Raw genomic sequence first — 21,488 nt, 5'->3', positions numbered from 1 at the left:
TTTATCTATTAGAATGTAACATCAATCAATTTTTGCTTCAGTAAATGTTCTCATTAACAGGATGCCCATTAGCTGCCACGTACATACATAGTGTATGGTGTTAACCCCTTGAAGTAATTCTGAGACAGTTAAAAGAGGTTGATATGCTTCAAAGGTTAAGGCTTTAATCGTAGTGAACAACTGCAACATGCCCTTTAAAGATGCCACCGGGGTTTTTAATTGGAGAACTTTAACTTCACCCTTTCCTCCCCCTGCCCCCGCCCCCACTGCACCCCCCTCCCTGCCTCCCACTGCAAAGAGTTGGTGATCCTCTCTGTATCTTCTCCTAATTCTCCAATGGCATGGGACATGTTGCTGCCATGAAAAGAGAGCAATTTTTATCCCTCCATGTGAAATCACGCGCCTGGCCCTTGACCAAGCCGTATTCTAGCGACGATGGTGACTCTTCAGCGCTGTATATGACTAGTCAGTCTCTGGCCACCAACTTCATTCATTCAGTGCACGCATTTTATGTTGTGATTCCATTTTCATGTTACAAAAGTATTGCTAATATTTCATCATTTACATTAACTTGTGTTTTTTTAAAAAGGTGATAACCATGATTTCCTGATGGTTCAGCAATTTTACCCACTGAGTGACTGAGCCTTACAGATCAGGTTCAATCCTTGATCTGTGCTTTGTTTGTTATCTCAACTGATCTCAATATCTTCCTCCTTTTCCTCATCCTCTGCCCCCCTCTCCCCCATTACTGTCATTGATCTTCAGGAAAGAAGGGTAGAAGCTAAGAATAGATTAGCATTACCCCCTTTAGGGTTAAGGGGTGGAAGCTTGTGATGCTTCACAGGGATGCTGCAGCAACTGTGTAGGTGCACTGCTACTGATCTGGTGCTGGCAATGTCCTCAACCTCCCCATTCCCCATGGCAACAGCAGAGTGCCTCCCCATGAGTTTCATGGCCGCCTTCTTGTTGGGGGTGAGATCCTTAATGTGGGGGATGCACTGTCCAGTGCCATGCCTCTTTGTGGACATGGTTCCCAAGTATGTCCTGCAATAAGGTTGAATGAATTAGGTGAAGGCTAGCAGTTGCGGACTATCTTGCATCGAACAGCAGATGTTAGAGATATGGTGGTATCACCTTGTTAAAGTGAGGAAAGTGTTTTAAGGTTGTGTATGTAAGTAATTGCTGTTCAGGGAGATGCCGGCACATACTGTAAGATCCTGAGTTACTGAAGTACTTTTGTAATGTAGTCACTGTTGTAATGTAGGAAACGCAGCAGCCAATTTTGCACACAGCAAGGTCCCACAGCTGGAAGGAAATAAATCTGTTTTAGGTGTTGGTTGAGGGATAAATATTGTCCAGGACACCGGGAGAAGTCCCCTGCAAATAGTCTACCAGAGAGGGTCTCGGCTTAACATTGCATTCGAAAGACAGCAGCTCTGACAGTGTAGCACTCCTTCAGTGCTGCACTGAAGTTTCACCCTAGCTTATGTGCTCATGTCTCTTGGAGTAGGGCTTGAACCCACAACCTTCTGACTCAGAGACAAGGGGGCTACCACTGAGCCACGGTTGGCACCATGGCATGCAACACATTTTTCTGCAACTTCCTCCCACAAGACTGAGCACAGTTTCTTCTCTGCTCAGTCTCATCCAGGAGGGTTCGAAGGTCAGTCTCACTGAAATTAGGGGCTTTCCTTTTGTTCCTCCTCGCTATGCCCTTGTTCCTTGATCATCTGTCTGGCAGATCCTCCAGTAGCAGACATTCTTGGAACGTGAGACAAGTACACAGATGAGTCATCCAGTGAAGGGCCTGGCAGTGAACTGAATGAATCAAACACTTTGTTATGAATTTTCTGCTCACCCAGCAATCTTCATCCAGACTTGGCTCTTTAAAGGCTGCACTCTCACCTCCAAGCATCCCCAGTGTAGTACAATACTCCTATTTTACAAGGCATTTGCAACACTCAGGACGCATCGATGCAAATCAGGCGCAACTCACCATGTGGAATTTCGGGGCCACAGTCTTGATGCTTCCCTTAAAGGCATTTTCCCCAGTATTTTCCTCTGTTTGTTACATTAATGAATCCATTAAGCAAATTATGGATTTGATAAAAATAACCCAGAGCGAAAAATATTGGCAATCGGCATCAGGAAGTTAAGGTAATAATAAAGGAAGTTCCAGCATGTTAAAATGGATCTGCTCTCAGTCACAGCAGTTGGCTATTATTTTTACAATAACGATGTTTTACCCTTAAGGTTCAGATCACATCTCAGGAAGAGCACATTTAACACTGCTGAGCATGAAGGGCAGTGTTGCAAAAAAATATAAATTCTGTTCACATTGCCTTGTGTAACTCACCCATGGCTGTGATCTATTCTGCACGCACCTTTAAAAAGTATTGAGGAAAAAAAAACAATCTATTAAAATCTTGTCATATAACTCTTTTTGTTTAAAATGAAAATAAATGTGTGCAATACGTCAGAACTTAAAAGAAAATCTCCTCACTAATTGATGAGGTTGTGTCTAATCAGGCCTATAGTTCAGAACGGTCACTTCCCTCTGCCACTGGAAATAAGATTTACTTGCATTCTAAATTGCTTCTTATGTTTCAAAACATTTTAGATGTGCAGAGCTCGCAGCTTTTACACACGGGACAAGTTGATATAGGTTAGTGTTTCGGAATAAGCACGCTAATAAAGATAAAATAAAGATTTCATTAAACAAGATTTCATTAAACAAAGAGAGATAGTGAACTGCTGCTGAAATAAAGGCTTCATATTTTAAAGGGCCATTTTAAATCATTATTTCATCATAAAGGCAGGCTTGTTTTTAACAGACTGCCATTTTTAATCAAAGGGCTTAAAATTGAATCACCATTCATTTTATGTGATTTCAAACAAAAAGAAATAGAGAACTTTTGAAACAGATAGTAAGAGTATTGATTTTTTTATGAAGAAGAAGAAAGCTGTAAAATTTTAAATGGGCAGAACCGCAGGTCACTTTAAATGTATTCCATTTTATAAAACAGTTTTCCGCAATAATGCTGGACTACTGTGCATCTCGCAGCAGTAGGGAGCACTGGTGAAACAAGTTTCATATCCAGAAGCACCTCTCTTACTGACTGATCTTGCAATGGCATTGAAAGCAACTTTGAAAAGAATCCATAGCCCATTCTATCCCACTTGTTAACCTAAAGATAGAAACAGGGGGACAGCAAGTACCAGAGAATATTAAAGCAAAAGTATAATAGAGAGCTTTTAAGTGGGAGAATATGTGTTTTTCTATGGATAGTAATAAAGAGACAGAGGGGGAAAATTCTCCATGCGATCCTGCCCAAAATGTCACATAAATGGCTGGGGCGGGGGCGGTGTGTGATGCCTGGGGTCCCGACGGATTTTCCTGCTTTCCGTCACAATTACCAAAGATTATCATGTTACCATGGCTAACAAAAGAAATTAAGGATAGTATTAGATCCAAAGAGGAGTCGTATAAAGTTGCCAGAAAAAGTAGCAAGCCTGAGGATTGGGAGCAGTTTAGAGTTCAGCAAAAAAGGACCAAGAGATTGATTAAGAGGGGAAAAATAGCATATGAGAGTAAACTTGCAAGGAACATAAAAGCAGATTGTAAAAGCTTCCACATGTATGTAAAAATAAAAAGATTAGTGAAGACAAATGTAGGTCCCTTACAGTCAGAAACAGGAGAATTTATAATGGGGAACAAGGAAATGGCAGAGCAATTAAATAAATACTTTGGTTCCGTCTTCACGGAAGAGGACTCAAATAACTTCCCAGAAATGCTAGGGAACCAAGGGTCTAGTGAGAAGGAGGAATTAAAGGAAATTAGTATTAGTAAAAAATAGTGCTGGAGAAATTAATGGACTGAAAGCTGATAAATCCCCAGGACCTGATAATCTGCATCCCAGAGTACTAAAAGAGGTAGCCATGGAAATAGTGGATGCATTGGTAGTCATCTTCCAAAATTCTATAGATTATGGAACAGCTCCTGCAGATTAGAGGGTGGCAAATGTAACCCCGCTATTTCAAAAAGAAGGGAGAGAGAAAACAGGGAACTACAGACCGGTTAGCCTAACATCAGTAGTAAGGAAAATACTAGAGTCTATTATAAAGGATGTGATAATAGAAAATATCAACGGGATCAGACAAATTCAACATGAATTTATGAAAAGGAAATCGTGTTTGACAAACCTACTGGAGTTTTTTGAGGCTGTAACTGATAGAATAGATAAGGGAGAACCAGTGGATGTGGTGTATTTGGATTTTCAGAAGGTCTTTGATAAAGTCCCACATAAGAGGTTAGTGTGCAAAATTCAAGCACATGGGATTGGGGGTAATATACTGGCATGGACTGAAAATTGGTTAACAGACAGGAAACAGAGAGTAGGAATAAATGGGTCTTTTTCGGGGTGGCAGGCGGTGACTAGTGGGGTACTGCAGGGATCAGTGCTTGGGCCCCAGCTATTCACAGTATATATCAATGATTTGGTTGAGGGAACCAAATGTAATATTTCCAAGTTTGCTGATGACATGAAACTAGGTGGGGTTGTGAGGAAGATGCAAAGAGGCTTCAAGGCGATTTAGACAAGTTGAGTGAGTGAGCAAATACATGGTAGGTGCAGTATAACGTAGATAAATGTGAAGTTATCCACTTCGGAAGGAAAAACAGAAAGGTAGAGTATTATTTAAATGGTGATAGATTGGGAAATGCTGATGTAGAAAGGGACCTGGGTGTCCTTGTACACCAGTCACTGAAAGCAAACATGCAGGTGCAGCAAGCAGTTAGGAAGGGAAATGGTATGCTGGCCTTCATTGCAAGGGGATTTGAGTACAGGAGCAAGGATGTCTTACTACAGTTGTACAGGGCCTTGGTGAGACCACACCTGGAGTACTGTGTGCAGTTTTGGTCTCCTTATCTAAGAAAGGATAGACTTGCCATAGAGAGAGTGCAGTGAAGGTTCACCAGACTGATTCCTGGGATGGCAGGACTGTCGCATGAGGAGAAATTGGGCCGACTAGGTCTGTATTCACTACAGCTTAGAAGAATGAGAGGGGATCTCATTGAAATGTATAAAATTCTGACAGGGCTAGACAGACTGGATGCAGGGAGTGTGGGGGGTGGTGTGTGTGCAGTTAGCTCTGCCCCTGACTGTTTTGAGCGGTTCGAATTGCTCCCACACCCCTGGGTTCTAGACACCGGACTTAGGTACAGGCTGTGATACAGAATTGGAGTAGACAACTGGTTTGGTACAAGAAAACCGTATTTTATTAAAAAGGCAGAATAAAATTACAACACTGGAAATTACCGGAATAGTTACAGGCATACAAGAGTACACTTAATTAGGAATGGGGAACACATGGCACATCGAGGGAAACATCACATTAATAATCCCTCTACCCTTGTCCCACCCCCAATATCTAACTAGATTGTGCTATGAGGGGCCAGGGATTATGGTCACCAATAAGGGTTTCTGGACAGGTCTAATCCTGTCGATTAAGCCGGTTGCGGTTTTGGGGTTCGCTCTTTGTGTCCTTTGGGGCCTGCCATCGCCACATGGTTCCAGGGCGCGGTGGTGGAGTCGTCTGAGTAAAGTACCCTCTTTTCTCCGTTAGAGATAGGGAGTAAAGTCTTTGTTGGGTACTTTACCTTGTAGAGTGGAAAACTTCGGGTTTTGTTCTTCTGGTGGTGATCTGGTCGTCGAAGTTTTGTTGCGGTTGGGGTTCGGTTGGCGGTCTTCGGTGTTAGCTCGGTCACGGTGGCCTAGATCACTACCTGTGCAGTGGTAATGATCTGAAGGTATGGTTTACCCGGCCCTTTGTTACCGTGGTGCTCGTGGTCATTCTGCTTCATTGAGTTTCGAGTATCCCTGGACCAAAGCGTGTGCCTGCTTGTCCCCCAATGCTTCTCCACACTGCCCTTCTCTGCTTGTTGGCCTTGCCGTTCGTCTCGCCTCACTTGCCCGCTTGCTGCACACCTGTGTCTTTTTCGGTTACCGGTGGGCCTGCAATTATACTATTTCGGAGGTTCGTTATCTGCGCGCCAAATCAGGGTTAGTTCTTTGTCTAATTTTGGCGGGCTTGTCTAAGGTGATTATAGTCGTTCACCTTAACTGCTTTTTGGGTGGTTGCCCTGTTGCTAAATGGTCTTTAATGCCTCGGTGTTTGTTATGCATAATGTTTAATCAGCGTCTTCCTGGCTTGGTAGCTACTTTAAACTGTAAGTGATTATTTATGCAAAGGTTTGATGGGTTCAAGATTAAGTCTTTCCTGAGTTGATCTGTTTCAAAATGAAGAATGCGTATTCTGTATTATCTAGTTGTCTGGCTTCAGAAATAACAAGTCTCTCACAGGCCCAGGCATGTCAGGTTTTTCAAAGCCCTTTTGAATCTTGCAGGCTTCTGCCATGAGGTCCAGAAGCCATTTTCTTTAGTGTACCCTTATTAATAACTTTGTCCTTCAGGGTCCCTTTATTATTAACTTTGGGGAATGTGGGAATTTTGAGAACCCTACAGGAGGATGTTTCCCCTGGCTGAGGGGGGGGGGGTCTAGAACAAGGGGTCTCAGGATAAGGGGTAGGACATTTATGACTGAGATGAGGAGAAATTTCTTCACTCAGAGGGTGGTGAATCTGTGGAATTCTCTACCACAGAAGGCTGTGGAGGCCAAGTCACTGAATATATTTAAGAAGGAGATAGATAGATTTCTAGACACAAGAGGCATCAAGGGGTATGGGGAGAGAGCGGGAATATGGTATTGAGATAGAGGATCAGCCATGATCATATTGAATGGAGGAGCAGGCTCGAAGGGCCGAATGGCCTACTCCTGCTCCTGTTTCTATTACCAGGGCCGCTATGTGGAAGGTAGTGGTAGGCCCTGGGAAGCTGTAGTAAATACCCAAATGGAAGAAGAGGGTCTTTATGCCTCCTCCTTTCCCTCCAGCTGCCCCAAGAGACTTACCTGTTGAAGGGCTTCGTTTTGGCCAAGACCTTCAGTGGGACGACATCTTATGATCTGCAGGAGATTTTGCCCCTTTAAGTCTCTCGTTGGAGCTTCTGGTGTTGCAGTTGCATTCCCGCTGCAGAATGCCGGAGTTTCCTTGCTGGATTGGTGAGCTCCTTGTTGATGGTTGGAATCTTACTGGAAGCACCTCTAGTGAGGCATGACCTAGGATAATCGGTCGAGGCTGGTTCCAACATGGTGGGGTGGGCAGAAGTACTGTTCCGCCAAAATTCCACCTGGAAGTAGAGAATACAGGCCAGAGAGTATCTCAGTCCTTAATATTGAGGCACAACATTTAAAACAAAAGCATAAAAGAACAAGGTAAACATTTTTGTTGAAAGTATCATTAGCGCCATACAAGAGCCAGGCAACAATCAGGTCCAATTAAAAAGTGCCTAACCATCTCCCCTTGACATTCAACGGCATTACCATCACCGAGTCCCCAACCATCAACTGCTGGGGATTACCATTGACCAGAAGCTCAAATGCACCTGCCACATAAATGCCATGGCTACTAGAGCAGGCCAGAGGTTGGGTATTCTCTGGCTAGTGGCTCACTTCCTGACTCCCTATAGCTTCTCCACCACCTACAAGTCACAAGTCAGGAGTGTGATGGAATACTCTCCACTTGCCTGGATGAGTGCAGCTGCAACAACACTCAAGAAGCTCAACACCATCCAGGACAAAGTAATCTGCTTGATTGGCACTTCATCCACTACCCTACACATCTACCCTCCACCACCAGCATACCATGGCTGCAGTGTGTATCATCTACAGGATGCACTGCAGCAACTCGCCAAGGTATCTTCGGCAGGACCTCACAAACCGGTGGCTTTCACCACCTAGAAGGACAAGGGCAGCAGATACATTCCCCTCCAAGTCACACACCATCCTGACTTGGACATATATCACCATTCCTTCATCATCACTGGGCGGTAAGAACATAAGAACATAAGACGTAGGAGCAGGAATAGGTCATTTGGCCCCTCGAGCCTGCTCTGCCATTCATGGCTGATCTGATCTTGGCCTCAACTCCACTTTCCTGCCCGCTCCCCATAACCCTTGACTCCCATACCTTTCAAAAATCTGTCTATCTCCACCTTAAATATATTCAATGACCCAGCCTCCACAGTTCTCTGGAGAAGATCATTCCAAAGATTCACGACTCTCTGAGAGAAGAAATTCCTCCTTATTTCCGATTTAAATGGGTTCCCCCTTATTCTGAAATTATGCCCCCTAGTTCTAGGTTCCCCCACGAGGGGAAACATCGGGCTCAATTTTAACTCAGCCATCAGGTGGGCTTTGAGGCGTGTGGGGGGTTAAAATCGCAAAACCTGGAGGTCGGGACACACCCGCCTGGTTCCCGACACCTAGCCCAGGCGTGTCTGATGGTCCCGAATCAGTCCCACCTGCAACAGGTGGGACTGGTCTTTAGGGTCCTTAAACAGCACTAATTGGCCTTTAGAATCCCATTTTAACAGGCCCTTGCCTGTTTAACCCTTTTCCCACTTAAAATCCGCCTGGTGGGGATCACGCCAGTGAAACCTGGCATGAGCACTATTGGCTTGCTGACTATCAGCTGCAGGTCAACCATTAAAGAGGAGATTTGATCAGTCATCATTTGCAGGTGGCAGGACTTTGTTGTTTCAGGCCTGGGGCAACTTTTACCTGGCTTAACCACACCTGTGGAAGGTTGGAGCCTCACACACATCTCCAGTGTGACCTGCTGGGAAACCCGCTCGCCACCTTCACTCAGAGCTTCCTCAACGGAGGCACATACCAGAAGCATGGGAGCCATTTATTTCCTTCCCTTCTGGGCATTAGATGAGCTCAAACACCAGCCGTGGCACCAGCAGAACCAGGAACAGCAGCAGCAGCAACGGGAGCGCCAGGCTGCTGCTCACCCACCTGAAACTGCAAAGGCCAGAAGGGGCCAGCGCTTGGAAGTGGCTTGAGAGCACCTTGCTGCACATCAGGGGGCCATGGGGACCCGTATCTGCACTGGCAGTCCTACTCAGAAGGACTTCCATGAAGGTCTGGTTTCTCTGTTCAATAGATGCCCATCGCTCCTCAAGAGATGTCATTCTATTATGAACACTCACCATGTTTTCCATACCCTGGCGACTTACCTCCTCCATGGAGGTTGCCATCCTTTCCATGGTGATGTGTTCATGCGCCAATGACTCCACAAAGGCTCTGCTCATGTTCGCTATGGACTCTTCCATTTGCTCCACACTCACATCGACCCTGGAGACAAAACCTGCCGGAGACTCCTGCATCTGTTCCTGGAGTTCCAGCCCCGCTGATCTTATGGATGGACCCAAAGGCAGAGGGTCGACATGCAGCTGAGCCGAGTTGGCAGGGTCCTGCGCCCTCCGACTAGCACTCTCCACTGCTGCCCCTGTCTCCACAATCTGCTGATGCTCACTTGTGAGCTGTGATACACCAGGTGACAACACTACTCTATGTCCCGAAGGTCCAACCGAGGTGTGAGTGTCTGCGCTGGTGCTGGGTGCGCTGAATTCTGCTGACACTGCGCCCTCAGACGTTGCAGATTCCTCTGAGGAGTCTGGAAGCTCAGGCTCTTCCTCCTGGACAGTGGGACGGGGGCTCTTGATGGTCCTGTGGGGGAGTGAAGGAAAGAGTTAGAGATGTGAGGTCAAGGTTACATGCACATTGCATATTGCAGATGATCATAGGTCCATCTGTTATAGCTTCAGAATCATTATCAGCGTCTTATGCAATGTCAATGAGAGAGATGGAAAACTATTCTGTCACCAACTTGCTGTGATGCACCCGTCTGTCCATCCCCCTCTTGCGCCTCATCCTGCAGTCCTACGATCTCCAGGATCGCCTCCTCCCAGGTGGTGAGGTGGGCTACTGATGGTGACCCTCCTCCTGTCCTCGCTCATTCTCTTTTATTGTGAGCTCTCTTTTCCTGCAATGAGGGAGACAAGTGGAGTTTGAGTGAGAATGAAGGAGTGTGTGTAGAGAATCCATAGCATAGATGCTTAGAAGGAGACAAAGATGGAGTGAGGTGGCAAGACCAAGGGCCCTCCCTGTGTGTTGTCAGTTGTTTTCATAGCATCAGTGATAGGGAGTGTGAGGGCTGCATAGTTGAATAGTTAGGTGAATGTGAGCATAGAGAAAGAGGGAATGGGTAAGGGTCAGTGTCAAGTGGGATGTCAGTGTCAAGTGGGATGTGAAGGAAGAGATTGCTAAAGCTGAGTGCTGGTGAGGAGAGGCAATGGAGATCAGATTGAGAGTGATGGGAACTTCATACTCACTTTTCCAGTGTGCTGAAGGTCATGAAATCTCTTCCTGCACTCTATCCAGGTTCTGCGGGTAGCCGATAAGGAGTTGACCTCCTCTGCCACTAGCAGCCATGCAGCCTTTGCCTACTTGGGGGGCCCGATGAAGGCAAGAGCACCTCCTTGTGAGCTCTTGCTCCCTCCACTAAAGCCTGCAGTGCAACATCGTCAAAACGGGATGCAGACCTCGGTCTTTCTCTTGCCATTCTGCTTCCAGCTCAGTGTATCCGCAAATGCCAAAAGGTTGGCAGCCTGCAGAAGAAGCAAGGCTTGTTGCAGACCCTAAATGCAGCAGCAATAATGACGTCATATTATGCGACTTTCTGACTGGAAATACTCCTTTGCCAAGTGTGGTGTATGTGCCTTTAAGAGCCCCTGTGTACTGTAATGCCGGTAGTGGCCACTCGGGCTATATAAACCTGTATAGTGTCTTGTATCTGTTAGTTCACCTCCAGACTTTGATCAGTAAACACCTGTAAACCAACTCCTGCATTCCGTGTCTCCATTAACACACGGATACAACAGTGGCGACGAATTGGAAACGGACTTACCTGCAATTCGGCAGCACCTCAAGGAGCTCGATTCCTCAGACGAAGGTCGAAGAAAAAAACTGAAAAAAAACTGTGGTTTCACCAGCTAGCCGGGCTGGTGGCAGGTACTGCAATAATCCTTCCTGGGCGGCGGGCTGGGGCTCGATCAGCTGGCTCTGCAGCGGGGCCGAGCAGCGAAGGCGGAGGTAAACAGAGACGGAGGGTGGAGCACTCGGGAGACGGCCAGCGCTGCAAAGCAGGTCGGCGTTCAGACCAAGCAGAGGGAGGGAAAAGTCCCAGAGAGTCCAGCGGGAACGAGTCTACAACTATTAAAAACATATCTGTATAAATAAAAACCGCGGAGAACAGCGTTGTCAGCAGCGGCAGCGGCGGGAAAGCGCGGGAGGCGCCATTTTTTCTCGGCAGGGAAGAAAGGAAAGCGCGGGAGGCGCCATTTTTTTTTCAGGATGCCTAAGACTGGCAATATTACTGCTTTCGATAGTGATGTAGAGGATTGGACCACATATGTGGAAAGAGTGGAGGTATATTGCACAGCGAATGAAATAGAGGATGATAAAAAGGCATCGGTACTTCTAAATCTAATGGGCGCAAGGACATACGGGCTGTTACGAAACTTAATCACTCCAGCCAAACCAATGGACAAGAATTTTAAGGAGATTGTTGATACCCTACAGGAGCACTTAAACCCAACACCGCTGCTGATAGCGGAACGATTCAAATTCTTCAGGAGGAATCAGCACAAGAATGAAAGTAACGCTGATTACCTCACCGAATTAAGGAAGCTGTCAAAGCACTGCCAATTCGGGGCAGGACTGGCAGATTCTCTTTGAGACAAATTCGTCTGCGGTCTCCTAAGTGAAGGAACACAAAAAAGGCTACTTTCTGAGAAAGATTTAACACTGGACAAGGCTTTCAGTGTGGCTGTATCATACGAAGCAGCAGCAAGAGGAGCTGCAGAGATACAGCAAAAGCCACAGGACTTCGGCACCCATGAAATGACACAGGGTTTCGAGAGATGTTATCGCTGCAGCAGATCCACCCATGACCAGAGGGACTGCTGGTTCAAGGGCAAAGCATGCAGGCAATGCGGAAAGATGGGACACATTGCACGTGTATGCCGATCTGGAAACAAAAAATCCACTGACAGAAAAAAAATCAATAAGGAAAAGTACAGAAAGGTACAAATGATGACGGACAGTAGCTCCAAAGACCAGAAGAGCGATAGCGACTCCAGAAACAAGAGACTAAGCTGTCTCAAATTACATAATGTAATTGCCAAAGAAGATTACCAGACCATTTGGGTTACCCTCACGATAGCGGGGTCCCCAGTTAAAATGGAGCTAGATACAGGATCAGCTCTGACCGTCATAAGTCGACGGGATTACGAGCGGCTATTTCCGCATATACCTTTGAAAGACACATCCATTATCTTGAAAACATATACGGGGCAGAAAGTATACCCCAGAGGGAAAATAAGGGTGCCTGTTGTATACAACGGCAAGGAAATACAGAAGTTGTATTTATACGTTCTGCAAGATGGTGGTCCACCGCTGTTGGGACGTGAATGGATCAGGAAGATACGTTTAGACTGGCACTCCATTCAGGCACTGACAGTGACCAGTAAGAAAAAAAATGATGATGACGTCATATCTGAACGATTAAAAGACATCTTGGCCAACGCCAAAGAAGTGTTTCAACAGGAACTAGGAACCTTGAAAGGTGTCACCGCCTCGATAAAAGTGGAAGATGTGGCAATTCCCAAGTTTTTTAAGGCAAGGCCGGTGCCATACGCAATTCATCCAGCAGTCGAGGCAGAGCTGGAGAATTTGGAAAAGGCAGGCGTGTTATCCAAGATAGATTGGAGCGAGTGGGCAACACCCATCGTCCCGGTCATGAAGAAAATGTTGAATAATGATAAATCTGAAGAACAGAGAAAAATTCGCATCTGTGGGGACTTCAAGGTGACTGTAAACCCGGTCCTTCACACGGTACAGTATCCTCTTCCGAGGATAGAAGATATTTTCGCCTCACTATCCGGAGGGAAACCTTTCACCAAAATTGACTTGGCACAGGCATATCTACAGATGGAGGTTGAGGCGGCCTCTAAAAAGTATCTCACAATAAACACACACAAAGGCCTGTACCAGTACAATCGACTGGTTTTCGGAGTAGCATCAGCTCCAGCTATCTGGCAAAGAGCTATGGAGCAAGTCCTGCAAGGGATTCCGGGGACTCAATGCTACCTAGACGACATCCTTGTAACAGGAGAAAACGACAACGAGCACCTTGCCAATTTGGAGCAGGTGCTCACTAGGCTGAGAGAACGGGGCCTACGAGCAAATCGCCCCAAGTGCGAATTTTTCCAGAAACAAATATCATATTGTGGCCACATAATTAACGAAGAAGGATTGCATAAGTCACCTGAAAAAATTGAAGCGGTCATAAAAGCCCCAGCACCAGAAAATGTCTCACAATTAAGGTCGTTCCTGGGATTGATAAATTACTATCATAAATTTTTACCGAACTTGTCAACTGTTCTGCACCCTCTTAACGAACTGCTACAAACAGGAGTAATTTGGAAATGGAGCGAAGACTGTAAACGTGCCTTCCATAAATGCAAAGGCTTGAACACGTCCAAGGAAGTTTTGGCTCATTACCACCCATCACTGCCAATCAGACTGGCGTGCGATGCATCCCCTTACGGCGTAGGAGTGGTATTATCGCATAGATTCCCTGATGGCTCGGAGCGGCCGATAGCTTTTGCGTCACGCTCATTGAACTCAGCTGAGCGTAACTATGCCCAGATCGACAGGGAAGCACTCAGCCTGGTATAGGGAGTGAAGAAATTCAACCATTACCTACACGGACAAAAATTTACCTTGTTGACTGACCATCAACCCCCTCGTCTCCATATTCAACCCTAAAAAGGGCGTTCCCATTATGACAGCGCAAAGGGTACAGAGGTGGTCCCTTTTCCTAGGGGCACACCAATATGACATAGAATACAAAGGATCAAAACAGCATGGAAATGCTGACGGTTTATCGCGTCTACCGTTGCCAACGGTAGAAAAGGCACCTACAGTGGACCCAGTGGAGATGTTCCACTCAACCATAGTGGAATGTCCACCAGTAACAAATTCTACCATTGAAAAGGAAATGAGAAGTGACCCGACTCTCTCACGAGTCTACGATTTAACGGTGAAGGGATGGCCAGCACATGGCGAACCACTGTTGCCAGCATTCTCGCCAAGAAGAGAACAGCTGTCAGTGTGCCGAGGAACCTTGATGTGTGGATCCAGAGTGGTGATTCCACCCAAACTCCAGGATAAAGTGCTAAAGGAGCTTCACGAGGGGCACCTGGGTGGGGTGAAAATGAAGAACCTAGCCAGAGCGTTTGTGTGGTGGCCAGGTATTGATGGAGACATCGAAGAAATGACCAAGGGCTGTCTAGGATGCCAGAAGGTCCAAAACGCCCCACCACAACCCCCTCTACATCCATGGGAGTGGCCCTCATCTCCATGGCAAAGGGTACACATCGACTTTGCTGGTCCATTTATGGACTCAATGTTCTTAATCGCGGTTGATGCACACTCCAAGTGGCCGGAGGTAATCAAGATGTCCTCCACCACCACGGAAAAAACCATCACAGTATTAAGGACCATATTTGCCAGGAATGGGTTGCCTGAACAGATCTGTTCTGATAATGGACCGCAATTTGTGTCCGAAGAATTCAGGAAGTTCTTAAAAAACAATGGGGTTAAGCACTACACGTCCGCCCATACCATCCCGCCACCAATGGATTGGCTGAAAGGTTTGTCCAGACCTTCAAGAAGGCCATAAATGCCATGGGTAATGATGACATAAATCTACAGCATAAGGTAGATAACTTCTTGTTTGCATACAGGAATGCAACACATGTGGTTACAAACCAAACTCCCGCCATGATGTTTTTCAATAGAAGACTAAGATGCCGGCTGGGTTTGATCAAGCCAAACATCAGAAGGGATGTAGAGAACCGACAATTTCAAGGCATGAATGAAAGGCCAACTAGAACCTTCCAGATAGGTCAACAAGTTTTGGCCCGGGACTACCGTACCGAGAAATGGCAGCCTGGAACTATTTGCACACGACTAGGACCGCTGATGTATACCATGGACATTGGAGAAAGCATAATAAGGCGCCATGCTGACCAGATCATAGAGTCATCCGAAAAGGGGCAACCTACACCACAACTCTATACGCCTAATGATGAAGCAGAGATACCCATAGTATCTACCTCCGATCCGGTGATACTGGAACCAGATGAACCCGACACTGGCATTCAAGCCGAATCGACCTTGCCAAAAGAACCTACTACACCACCGAAAACTACTACACCACCGAGGCATTATCCGGACCGAGTCAGGAAGCCTCCAGAGAGACTGACTTATAATTGATTAACTGCAGCAAATGTGTAGATTATTGTTCTTGTAAACATATTAATTAATGATTACTTAAAATGTTATGTACTGGTTGTCTAAAAGGGGAGGAATTGTGGTGTATGTGCCTTTAAGAGCCCCTGTGTACTGTAATGCCGGTAGTGGCCACTCGGGCTATATAAGCCTGTATAGTGTCTTGTATCTGTTAGTTCACCTCCAGACTTTGTTCAGTAAACACCTGTAAACCAACTCCTGCATTCCGTGTCTCCATTAACACACGGATACAACACCAAGGGTTCCCAGGCGTTGGAAATCAATTGGCCAATTGAGTTAAAATTGCATCAATCTCAACACACCCATTTAGATTTGTGTGGGAAACACCAAATTCGGGGAACCCGACAATTCCCCACACCTGAGTTAAACTCAACCCCATCCTCTCTGCAGCTACCTTGTCGAGCCCCTTCAGAATCTTATATGTTTCAATAAGATCCCCTCTCATTCTTCTAAACTCCAGACAGTATAGGACCAACCTGCTCAACCTTTCTTCATAAGACAACCCCTTCATCTCCAGAATCAATGTCATGAACCTTCTCTGAACTGCCTCCAATACAAATATATCCTTCCTTAAATAAGGAGAACAAAACTGTACGCAGTACTCCAGGTGTGGTCTCACCAATAGTTGTAACAGGACTTCCCTGCTTTTATACTTCATTCCCTTTGCAATAAAGGCCAACATTCCATTTGCCTTCCTAATTACTTGCTGTACGTGCATGCTAACCTTTTGTGATTCATGTACAAGGACCCCCAGATCCCTCTGTACCTCAGCATTTTGTAATCTCTCCCTATTTAAATAATAATAATTTGCTTTTTTATTTTTCCTACCAAAGTGGATAACCTCGCATTTTCCCACATTAAACTCCATCTGCCAGATTTTTGCCCACTCACTTAGCCTATCTATATCCCTTTGGAGATTCTTTGCGTCCTCCACACAATTTGCTTTCCCACCTGTCTTTGTATCATCAGCAAATTTGACTACATTACATTCAGTCCCTTCACCCAAGTCATTAATATAGATTGTAAATAGTTGAGGCCCCAGCACTGATCCCTGTGGCACCCCACTAGTTACAGTTTGCCAACCTGAAAATGACCCATTTACCCCGACTCTCTGTTTTCTGTTAGTTAGCCAATCCTCCATCCATTCTAATATATTACCCACAACCCCGTGAGTTCTTATCTTGTGTAGTAACCTTTTATGTGGCACCTTATCGAATGACGTCTGGAAATCCAAATACATGACATCTACTGGTTCCCCTTTATCCACCCTTTTCGTTACATCCTCAAAGAATGCCAGCAAATTTGTCAAACATGATTTCCCTTTCATAAAACCATGCTGACTCTGCTTGACTATATTATGATTTTCTAAATGTCCTGCTATCACTTCCTTAATGATCACAGAATCACAGAAACCCCACAGTGCAGATAGAGGCCATTTCGGCCCATCGAGCCTGCACCGACACATATCCCACCCGATCCCCGTAACCCCTACACCAACACATATCCCACCCTATCCCCGTAACCCCACGTATTTAATCCCCCTAACACTAAGGGTCAATTTATCATAGCCAATCAACCTAACCCGCACATCTTTAGACTGTGGGAGGAAACCGGAGCACCCGGAGGAAACCCACGCAAACACGGGGAGAATGTGCAAACTCCACACAGACAGTCACCCGAGGCCGGATTCGAACCCGGGTCCCTGGCGCTGTGAGGCAACAGTGCTAACCACTATGGACTCCAGCATTTTCCCAATGACAGATGCTAGGCTAACTGGTCAATAGTTGCTTGTTTTCTGTCTCCCTCCTTTCTTAAATAGGGGTGTTACATTTGCAGTTTTCCAGTGCGCTGGGACCTCTCCAGAATCCAAGGAATTTTGGTAGATTACAACCAATGCATCCATTATCTCTGCAGCCACCTCGTTTAAGACACTAGGATGCAGGCCATCGGGTCCAGGGGACTTGTTCACCTTTAGTCCTATTAGTTTGCCTAGTACTTTCTCTCTAGTGATAGTGATTGTTTTAAGTTCCCCACCCCCCTACCCCAATAGCCCCTTGATTATCTATTATTGGGATACTTTTAATGTCTTCTACCGTGAAGACCGATACAAAATATTTGTTCAAAGTCTCCGCCATTTCCCTGTTTCCCATTATTAATTCCCCAGACTCATCCTGTAGGGGACCAACGTTTACTTTAGCTACTCTCTTCCTTTTTATATACCCGTAGAAGCTCTTACTGTCTGTTTTTATATTTCTTGCTAGCTTACTCTCATAAGCTATCTTCCCTCTCTTTATCACTTTTTTAGTCGTCCTTTGCTGGTATTTTAATATTTCCCAATCCTTTGGCCTTCCACTATTCTTCATAACATTGTATGCTTTTGTTTTCAATTTGATACTATCCTTTATTTCTTAGTTAGCCACGGATGGTTCATCCTTCTCTTAGAGTCTTTCTTTCTCACTGGAATATATCTTTGCTGAGAGTTATGAAATATCTCCTTAAATGTTTGCCACTGCTTTTCTACAGTCTTACCCTGTAATATATTTTCCCAGTCCACTTTAACCAAGTCTGCCTTCATACCTTTGTAATTACCTTTATTTAAGTTCAGGACACTAGTTTGAGACCTAACTTTCTCACCCTCAAACTGAATTTGAAATTCTACCATGCTATAATCACTCTTCCCAAGAGGATCCTTCACTTTGAGATCATTAAATAATCTAGCCTCGTTACACATTACCAGATCTAAAATAGTCTGCTCCCTGGTTGGTACCACAATGTATTGTTTCAAGAAACCATCCTGTATACACTCTAAGAACTCTTCCTTAAGTCTACCTTTGCCAATTTACTTTGTCCAATCAATATGAAGATTAAAATCTCCCATTATTATAGCCATACCTTTGTTACAAGCCTCTATTATTTCTTGATTTATACTCTGTCCTATAGTGTGGCTACCGTTTGGGGGCCTGTAGACCACTCCCACCAGTGACTTCTTACCCTTATTATTTCTTATCTCCACCCAAACTGATTCTACGTCTTGATCCTCTAATCAATATCATTTCTCATTACTGGACTGATCTCATCCCTTATTAACAGAGCTACACCACCTCCTTTTCCTTTCTGCCTCTCCTTACGAAATGGCAAATACCCCATAATATGCAGTTCCCAGCCTTGGTCACCTTGCAACCACGTCTCTGTAATGGCTCAGATCATACCCATTTATTTCTATTTGTGCTGTCAACTCATCTATCTTGTTACGAATGCTGCGTGCATTCAGATATGGAGCTTTTAATTTTGTCTTTTTACCATTTTTCCCTACTCTGACCCCTCTTTCTGATGCATTCTTATGTGTATATGCTCTGTCCCTTTCTGTCACACTCCGGTTATCATTACCCCTATCGCTACCCTGCACTTTTGCCTTCTCATTTTTCTTTGACTTTTTAAATTTCCGCTCAGCGTATCCCTCCTCCCCACTATTTAGTTTAAAGCCCTATCTACAGCCCTAGTTATTCGATTCGCCAGGACACTGATCCCAGCCTGGTTCAAATGAAGCCCGTCCCAATGGAACAGCTCCCTCTTACCCCAGTACTGGTGCCAGTGCCCCAGGAATCAAAACCCATTTCTCCCACACCAATATTTGAGCCACTCGTTCATCTCTCTGATCTTATTTACCCTATGCCAATTTGCACATGCTCAGGTAGTAATCCAGAGATTATTACCTTTGTAGTTCTGATTTTTAATTTAGCTCCTAGCTGCTCATTCTCCCTCAGCAGAACCTCTTTCTTTGTCCTACCTATGTCATTGGTACCTACATGGACCACGACAACTGGATCTTTCCCCTCCCACTCTAAGTTCCTCTCCAGCCCAGAGGAGATGTCCTTTACCCTGGCCTTCGGGTAAACACAGCCTTCGGGACTCACGCTCTTGGCTGCAGAGAACAGTGTCTATCCCCCTAACTATACTGTCCCCTACCACTACCATATTTCTTTTTGCTCCCCCCAATTGAATGGCTCCCTGTATCACGGTGCTGTGGTCAGTTTGCTCATCCTCCCTGCAGTCCCTGCTCTTGCCCACACAGAGAGCAAGAACCTCATAACTGTTGGACAAGAGCAAGGGCTGAGGCTCCTCCACCACTACCTCCTGGGTCCCCATACCTGCCTCGCTCGTAGTCACACCCACCTGTCCCTAACCACGGACCAAATTTGAATTAATTAATCTAAGGGGTGTGACTGTCTCCTGGAACACAGTGTCCAGGTAACTCTCCCCCTCCCTGATGTGTCGCAGTGTTTGAAGCTCTGACTCCAGCTAATCTACATGGAGCTGAAGTTCCTCAAGCAACCAACACTTACTGCAAATGTGGACCTCAATGGTGTCCACCAGCTCCCACATGTTGCAGCAGTGACACATTACCTGCCCTGCCATCTCTAATGTATTTAATTTGAACGTTTAGTTTTTAATCCCGGCTCTTAATTTAAAACGATGCCAATGAAAAAGAGAGAAATACTGACCAACTAATCACTTCCCTTTGATGTCATGCCTTGTTTTTTGTTGTTATTTAGCTGCTTTCCTGTGATGTCCCACTTTGATATTCTTTTCTTTCACAGGTCCCGCTCAGGTCCGCTGCCTCTGTTCTCGGGCCTTCCTCTGCCGCGCTCTTTATTTGCTCTGCCTCCGCTCTCGCTCACGCTCAGGTCCGCTGCCTCAAACTCCCTACCTAATAGTATTGTGGGAGCATCTTCATCACACAGACTGCAGTGGATCAAGAAAGCCCACCACTGCCTTCTCAAGGGCAACTAGGGATGGCCTTGCCAGTGATGCCCACACCACGAAGAATGAATTAAAAAAAACGATGGAAAGAGACTGACAAAAAGACACAGGTGATTTGTTGTAAGCAGCAACATGTTGTTCTGTTGCTATGTATTACATTAGTGTTGATAATTGACAATTTATAGGGAGAACAATATACCTTTTCAAAAATACAAAGGCCTCGATTTTCATTGGGCCGTGAGGCGGGCTTTGAGGCGGGCGGGGGGTTAAAATCGCAAAACCTGGGGGTCGCGACCCCCCGCCTGGTTCCTGCCTCCATGCCATTTTAACCTAGGTGTGTCTGATTGACCCGAATCAGTCCCGCCTGCAATAGGCGGGACTGGTCTTTAGGCCCTTAAACAGCCCTGATTGGCCTTTATAATCCCATTTTAACAGGCCCTTGCCTGTTTAACCCTTTTCCCACGTAAAACGCGCCTGGTGGGGATCACGCCTGTGAAACCTGGCGTGAACACTATTGGCTTGCTGACTATCAGCTGCAGGTCCAACATTAAAGAGGATATTTGATCAGTCATCATTTGCAGGTGGCAGGACTTTGTTGTCTCAGGTCTGGGGCAACTTTTACCAGGCATAACCACAGCTGTGGGAGTTTGGAGCCTGACGCCCATCTCCAGTGTGACCTCCTGCGAGACCCCGCTCGCCACCCTCACTCAGTGCTTCCTCAACTGAGGCACCTACCAGAAGCATGGGAGGCCTTTTTTTCCTTCCCCTCTTGGCATTAGAGGACCTCCAGCCCCATTCGCGAAATGACACATGCCACAATTGCAGAAGTTGCCATCAGAATTTTTATGAAAAACACACAACTGATGGCATTTTCACAAAATACACAGCATTTCACCCAAGTGACTACCCTTGTGACTATTTGTGCTTTATTGTCCTCTTACGCGTGCTCCTACGTAGTGGTTCCCCTGTGGCTTCAGCAGATGTGGAGGTCCCTTGCTCATTTTCCTGCTGCTCCTGTCTCGACACCTTTGGTGGGCATCCTCTGGGGTGGTGAGCCTGTGAGGGCTCGCCAGCAGTCTGCTGCTCCTGCGGCTGTGCAGTGGTTAAGACCTCTATCTCCATTGGGTGTGTACTCCGGTGGGGCTCTGACCGAGGGCTCTGCAGTGGCATGGAAGTGTGAGCGCTTGGAGAAGAGCCCCCACTTCCTTGAGGTCTGCCACCAACCTCCCACTCATGGGTCAGCTCCCCCTCAGTGCCTGCAAGTGGCTTGAGAGCACCTTGCTGCACATCAGGGGGGCCATGGGGACCCGTATCTGCAATGGCAGCCCTACTCAGAAGGACTTCCATGAAGGTCTGGTTTCTCTGTTCAATAGATGCCCATT

This window comes from Somniosus microcephalus, chromosome 12 (assembly GCF_052327205.1).
Source record: "Somniosus microcephalus isolate GS21.2 chromosome 12, FLI_Smic_1.0, whole genome shotgun sequence".
Classification (NCBI taxonomy): Eukaryota; Metazoa; Chordata; class Chondrichthyes; order Squaliformes; family Somniosidae; genus Somniosus; species Somniosus microcephalus.
The sequence above is the reverse complement of the archived record's forward strand: the minus strand, read 5'-3'. Positions refer to the sequence as shown.